Source organism: Amphiprion ocellaris, chromosome 16, assembly GCF_022539595.1.
Source record: "Amphiprion ocellaris isolate individual 3 ecotype Okinawa chromosome 16, ASM2253959v1, whole genome shotgun sequence".
NCBI lineage: Eukaryota > Metazoa > Chordata > Actinopteri > Pomacentridae > Amphiprion > Amphiprion ocellaris.
The window spans coordinates 14815991-14823895 of NC_072781.1; positions in this window are offsets into that span (position 1 = coordinate 14815991).

The window sequence follows — 7905 nt, forward strand, 5'->3', positions numbered from 1 at the left end:
GTAAGTTCTTGCCTTCCAAGTGTCACACGTAGGCTCTGTAATATTTTGTATTAATCTTTTCCCACCAGCAGAGAGCAGCAGAATACTGGAAGCTTCATGAGTAATAGCCTCTTCCTTAATATACTATTCTAACCATGTCGCCCCAGGATGATAGTACAAGTATTGTAGTTTCTTCTCTACAATGCTCAAGGTGGTATTTGACACAAAACACCCCAATGTTTTCTTCACCCTGTTACCTTTGTGTTAAGCATTTGCTGTAAAAATAACATCAATGTTGATTTGTGGCCACTTTGTTCAATGTGTCATAGTGTTACACAATTTGATTACAAGGTATAAAAAGAGCAATGGGCTCTGAAAGCTATTCATGAAGAGGAAACTAAGAAGAAGCTTTGTTTCGGCAAAACTGTCCAGCTGAAATATTACAGTCTACCTAGTAATGTTCTTCCAAGCGAGGCACTAAAATGCCCAGCAGCATTTATTGATGCTATTGTCAAAGTACAGAAATACCACTATAACCACCAGAAAATAAGAATGGTCTTACATATTCAAAACATCCAAACATCCACCCACGCACTTTTTTGGCATATGGTGTGTGGGTGACAGAAAGCATCTAATTAAGTTAGCATTATGAAACCTTACACAGCGGTTGCTGTGAGGAGCTCTTTCAATTCGATGTGAGATTTAGTGCCACTAATCAATGAGTAAACCTGAACTATATTGTCATGCCATCATCGGGATCTTGAGGGAATTTACTAGACAAAGCGCACACAATGTCATGAACCGTGCGTCACCTATTATATATGAAACCTCAATTAACGGGGTGACTTTTAGCAGAACGAACACAGCTAGTTATGTTTGAAGTTGTACATAATTAAAGATCGTGTACACTCTGGGGAAAACAAGAAAATTCCTCATCCTTAGTAACTTTCAGCCCTCCAGGAAGCAGCAGTCTGCAAAAGAGCAGCTAATTAACAGAAACAAAAATTTCCTGAAGCGAACAAAAGCCTTTTTTCAGAGCAGAAATTTTGACTTATCACTCTTTAAAGAAAAGAAAAAAATAACAGGTGTTTCCTGATGACTTTAACTGTGACTAAATTATATTAAATTGTTCCAGTAAGACATTACAATGGGACATTAAGCTATAACATGTAAAGCAGGTAAATGGTAATTAACATTGATTTTTATTACTTACACCTACGTTTTACTCTTTTTCAATTAGTTCCATTTTGCCAATGACTTGGGAGATGATTTCAAACATATTCAAAATGATACCCAAGGTGCTGTTACTGGATTCTTATGTCATTGCTGGGTTGCTGCTAAGTTGTTGCAAAACGGGTTCTAAGTTGTTGCTAAGAGGTTGCTAAGGTGCTCGTGGGGTTTAGCTGTGAGGTAGTTTTAGGTCACTAGGCTGTTGCTATGGTTTTCTGAGTTAGTAGTGGCACTGCTAGTAGTCTCAATAGTTCTTTAAGGACACCTGTAGAAATTACCCTAAAGCTCTTGTTATTTATTGCATGGGACCATATTATGTATGTCAGGTTGTATTAAAATGGCCTGCAGCACTAAATATGTAAAAAATAGGAGTGGTGGAACAAAATGCCAATTGAAAGGCAGTTGGTGGACTTATTAAATGCCTTCTTCAGTCATCTTCATTCTTAGATCCCTGTCTTAGCATACTGCATTCTTCTTTCCTTATATATTCCTGCAGCACATCCTCCATCCACAGTGGCTGTTTGCCCAGCAGGCACACTAATAAGGCTGATGCAACAGCGTGGAGCAGCACGGGTTGATAGGGTGAGTCTCTGCAGTCAATGTTAAACTGTATTTTATCATATCAAGTGTTTCCTCACCTCTCACCCTTTCAGAATATTGAGAGCAGTATTGCTACAAGCCAGAGAGCGATATACTCTAGACTGTAAGGCTCATAAAGTATTTATATTCCGAGCACAGAAATCCTCTTAAAAGACTCCCTCTGAACAGACAGCACGCTTGTTTGAGTTGTGTCAAGTGTTTTAGGAAATGAAGTGGGCAAGACGTACGAGGTGAAGGCTTGAATAACACTGGAGAATGTTAAATCTTGTTCCGCCCTCAGTGATGTGGCCGTCACCTGGTCTTAAAACCTGCTTCAGGCAAGATTTATGTGTAAAAAAACACACCCACCTCATCTGCCTAACTCATGAATGGGTCTGAAAAAGAGAAAATTATTACCTCCCACCTCATTGAGAGCTGCAGATTGAAAGTCATTTGCTCCAAATGGACACTTGTGGGATATTATTTTTGTACACAGAAAGTGATAAATTGAACATTTGTGAGCGGCAAAATATTATTTTCTCACCAAACAACAGAGAGCAGACTGAACTGAGCAATGCAAATTGAATTTGCCTCTGAAATAAATTATTTTTTATCATTCCCATCTCTAAAAGGAAACACGAAGAAGATGTTTATGTCATGTAGAATGTCCGGATGTTGAAATACAGCACATGTTGTCCTCTAAAATTGTTATCTAGTGGGGCCCCCAAATTGCAAAGTTGTGTAGCTTTGACAGAACATACTTTTAGTGCAGATTGTCTTTGTCGTTTTTGGGTGATTTTGAGTATCACATGCTACCCGCTTTGTTTTTATAAGTTTAAAAACCATGCATCCAGAAGCCTGCAGCAGTTGTTGACATATCGTTGAATATTACAATCAGCTGTCACTTCTAGTGCTACCAGTGGAAATTTAAAATACTTCTTATATATTCTTATTTAAGACACAGGCAGGATGTCAGGGGCAGAGTTCGGTGGACACTGTTTAATTATTTCTTTGGTGAAAGTAAGGATGGGGATGTCTGTCAAAAAATACAGCACCTGACTCTGTTTGGATCCTGAGAGTTATTCTGCACCACAGCCATTAAATGCAGGACAGGATGGAGGGCCTTGTTTTAAAAGGGAAAAAAAAAGCAAATGCCTCAAAACTGAATTATTAATATCAAATTTAATAGCCATCTCTATAGACATCTATCTGGAGCAGAGTAAAAAGCAATAAAGCTGACGAGAGAACAGAGCCTGTCTCTGCATCTCTCTTGTTTGTATTCCTATTTTCCCTTTGATCGGCTGCACCACCATCGCCTTACCTGTTAACATGTTAACAGTGTTTTTATTTATTTATTTACCCTTTTTTTTGTTCTTCCTGTGTGTCTTTCCTTCCTCTCTAATCCAAATCAGCGCTGTTAGAAAGCAAGCTCCATGGGACTCCTCTCAGCATAATGAGGACTTTCATATCAGACTTATGAAGAGAGTAATTTCCCGAGCACTGCTGGGACTGCATATATATATATATCTATATATATATATCTATATCTATATATATATATATATATATATATATATATATATATATAGAGAGAGAGAGAGAGAGAGAGAGAGAGAGAGAGAGAGAGAGAGAGAGAGAGAGAGAGAGAGAGAGAGAGAGAGAGAGAGAGAGAGAGAGAGAGAGAGAGAGAGAGAGATGACATGAAATAAAAAGTCAGCCCTTCCTCTCCATCCTTCCTCCCTTCCTTCCTCTCATCTTTTCTTCCTCCGTCTCTGCTGCTTAATGGGGTGAGCAGATAAACACAGGTTCCCTCTTTGTTGTTGCTCCCATTTTACACCGACATAAGACGGAGTTTATGATCACAGGGTTTCATTTCTACTTTTGTTTCTTCATGCTGAAACATGGAAACCAATTAAAAGTCCTAATGCAAATGATTAATGCCTCTTGCCGCTGTCCTACTGCTCTGTTCTGCCACAGGACCTTATTGAAATACCATAAATGTGTAAGGTTCAGTCACCTATTAATTCGGCTGCCTCGGGAGGAGCTGAAGTGGGGGCCCATCACTGATAGTGGAGTGATAGTGCAGTCAGCAGATTTAACAGCGACTGCAGTATCTTTTTCTCTACACAGGGAAAGAGCGCATTTGTGTGGAGTAAATGGGAGAAAGAGAGATTGAAAAAGATATTGCAGCGTACAGTCGGCTATATTGTCCTCCTTGTGGTGCAGCATGAACGATTTTGTCTATATTTAGATGCATGTAGTCACTGAGTCTTTGCAAATGTGTTTATTTCGAGCACCCACACCAATAAAACATGCAAAATTTGTCCGTAAAGCACTACCAAGCAAATACTTGGTATTATTTACTTTTAAATCATCTCCTGAATTTGTGCTCTTCTTGAGAAGCGGTGCACTGCACATTGATTTGCAATTCAAAAGCAATTTACCCAACTCCATTTTTAGAATCTGCTTTTCTTTTTGTTTTATTTTTTTTACTGTCTGTCACAAAGCAGTGGAAATTTGTCTTTGCCTTACAAGTAAGTAAAAACCTCACAGTCCACATCCTTCTCTCTCTCTCTCTCTCTCTCTTTGCATCTCTCTCAGTCTTAAACTCCACTGAAACATGCTTAGTTCTGGTCATTTCTTTTGTCTTATAGCTCCTTATTTTTCCTGTTTCTTATTATTATGCCAAGAGGCAATAATGCAATTGCCTAAAACCGTAGTGTAAATAAATGATTGCTGTCAGTCTGTTTCACATTCGCCTTCATTTTAGACACAAATTCCATCTGAACTGGCATTTCTTCAGCTTAATTTCTCTGGACAGATTCAGGACGGATCAGTTTATCAGAGTGAAACTGGTTAAAAAGACATTACCTGGCTCTTGTTCTTCTGTGCCCTACACAGAACTTGAAACTACCAGCTGCTTTAAATTAATTTTTCATTTTTATTTATTTAATCAGGAAGTCTCATTGAGATCAAAATCTCATTTTCAAGAGAGACCTGAATACAATAGCTACATATTCAATCATACAGTTTTTTTCATTCTAGACAATAATTAGAATAGTTTCAAGAGTTAAGGAAAGTAGAACCTAGAGTTTCAAAATCTCTACAGTTGAAGGAGTATCTCTACATTCAAACTGTGTTGTAGTTCATCCCTTTAGTGAGGTGCATAGTATTGGAAATCTTCTTCCCCAGTTCAGTGTTAATGTAAAACCAGTGTGTCCTGTGATCTGGTGTCACGATGATGAGCTCTGACCTCAATGATGTTAGATATCTTGGCGCTTCAGACAGCAAGGATTTCTAGAGGAAAACATGCTGATGCCTTCTAGTCGCCTGTGATGTCCAGCCAACCTTCTCCTATAACTCACAGTGGTCAGTGTGATAACTGTCTGCAGTAATGAATCACAGCATGCTGAGCAGTTTCAGTGTGGTGGGAGCAGCATGAGCATACAGGTTATCTCCAGAATCCAGTGTAGATAGTATTAGGGCTGGACCCGAATATTTGGTCCTGACGGTGGTATCCGGATATTAATTTTGAGATCCTAATATTCGTCCCGTCGGACGTTATGTAGCGGACCGAATATTCGGATATTCGTCATTAATAGAGCCCGAATATCCGGAGCCCAGAAACTGCTATTCGGGCCAGCGCTACATAGTATGGTGGGTTGTAATAATGATGTAGGAAAAACACACTAGGTTGTATAATAATCCAATCTGAACCCCTTCCTGACCAGATCCCATGATATTCATAGTGCTTGATTGTATTAATTAGATCACTACTTACAGTATAGGTAGGATTTGGAACCTCAGTGCTTCAAGGTCTTGTAAAATTACCACATTTATTCAATTTCTAGTGTAGAATACATTTTGAATTAAACAGAGAGGTCTGCAGGTCATTGAACGTAGTCTGTAGGCTGAAGAAAACCTGGTTTGCAGTTGGACCGATGACATACAAGATGGTATCATCAGCATAAAATATGCAACATGGTGTTAAGATGGAAAATTAATATATTTTATATACAGAGTAAGAAGCATTGAACCTAATACTGAGCCTTGAGGAACACCTGTACTGTACACTTGATATGTAACCATCAGCAGCTGCAGTTGGAACAGAGAGGTTTGATTTTAAGTAGCTTGATATGGAACATCAAAATCAAACAGCAACTTCTGGGCTGAAAAATGAAGCCAATAGGCAAGTCCAAAAAATTGCACTTCCCCAAATTCCCACTCGGAGTTGGTTCAAACAGTGAGTCAGTCCCAGTAGACCTGCATGTTAAAACGTGCAACTTTACAGCAGAAACGTGTTTACAGCCTGGTACTAAAACAGTTTTGGTCTCTATAGCTATAGTTCATTAGAACTGTGTGGAGGGTGATTTTTTTTAATATATATATAAAAAACGAACCTATTTCAATTGTATTAAGGCTTAAACTTATGTATAATTAAGGGCATAGCTGCTTTGAGTGACAGATGGGTACCATTACAGGACAGTCAATGGCCCAGAGATGTTTGCATGGCCCACCTCAGCTCCTCCTCCACCTCTTTGCCCATTTTTGGATTAGCTGGGTCAACATAAGTCAGCCACTGTCAAGCTGGAGATGGATGGAGCAACCACACTGAGCTTTTTAAATCGCTCCTCAGGTCAGGTCATGGAGTGTTCTTCCATCTGTATATACATTCTGTGGTCAATACCCACAAACAGCATCTAATTTAACTAAATGCTACGATCAACGGTATCAAAAGAGGAGATGCTAGGCTAAACACATGTCAATCCTGGACATAAATGCTCAAGTTGCACCAGAAAATGCTCAGAAGAACTAAAATGAGCTGTTGAGTTCAGCTGATAATTTTTTGTAAGTTTATCTCTTCAAGTGACCCCCTTTCACATTACACATAGTCTTTGATTTTACACAAAGTTGGCATATTGTTAATATGCAACTATTGATTTTAGCTGCTTTTAAAAGTCTCTGAGTGCACTCAGTTGTTCTAAGATAGACCAGCAATAACAAAGTGAGACTAAATCCAGCTAAAGTTCACTTTTGCCCTACATTTTCTAAAATGAACTGCACCTGTTCATTTTACTAACAGGCTTATCAAGCGCCACCTGTGAAAACAGCAGTGACATTAAATGAGAAAAGTAAAAATTTCTGAAGGAAATCTCTGTGAGTGTGGGAATTTGCATAAACGTATTATCACGCTGTCTGGACTTTTGAACGCAGACACTCCGAAGAGATGCCAGTTTTACTTGTACCTCAAAACTCATTCAGTTTTACTTGTGAAAAAGGCTAAATGTTGGATCTTGTTATAGATGTATGCTGCAAGAATGGAGTGAGCCACGAAAAGTTCACCCCGTTCCTGATTAATTTTAATTGTCTGACATTTACTCTCTTGGTTTAATTCCAGATCAGAATTTAAGTTTTCCCAAGGGATGGGAAAATAACATTTCTCTGTGATTTAAAGGATAAATTCCATAATTATTGCATTTTTTTTTACATGTTAGAGTAGTAAAGATATAAGACTTGTGTGTAGATAGTGGCAGTTTTGGTGCACAGACGACGGGGGATATTCTGTGGAATCTGGAGCTTCTTCCACTAAAGCTAATGAAAAAGCACTTGAAATGTGCTTTACAACTCCACTTTTGAGTCATTTAGCTTGATTAGCATTTGTCCTGAGTTTATCTGCTCTGAACTGTGTGGTTTATTACGTTTAAGCAAGCTGACACTGAAGAATTTCTGCCATAGTAAACACCGCTCCGTCCTAATCTGAGTAGGAGATCATATTAAAGTTCATTAGCGGAATTGGTGAGTTTCCCTTATCTATTAACCCCTCTCTCCTTCTATCTCTCCTCCAATGGTAATTGAAAGAGCAGATGTTATAAAGTAATTGCCTCATCATTCAGGCTGCTCAGCCCCTCTACATGTAAATGTCCCATCTCGACAATGACGTTTGATTTTCACACTCTCTTCAGATACCATTAGAGCACTGCAGGGGATTTCAACAGACATCCCCATGTGCATTTTGAACAGACTGATGAAGCAGCGGCCAACATGAAAGGGATGTATTAGAAGACGTTGCTGGGTTGAAAGAGATCCTTAATGTGGCGAAACATATTATTGCCCCGG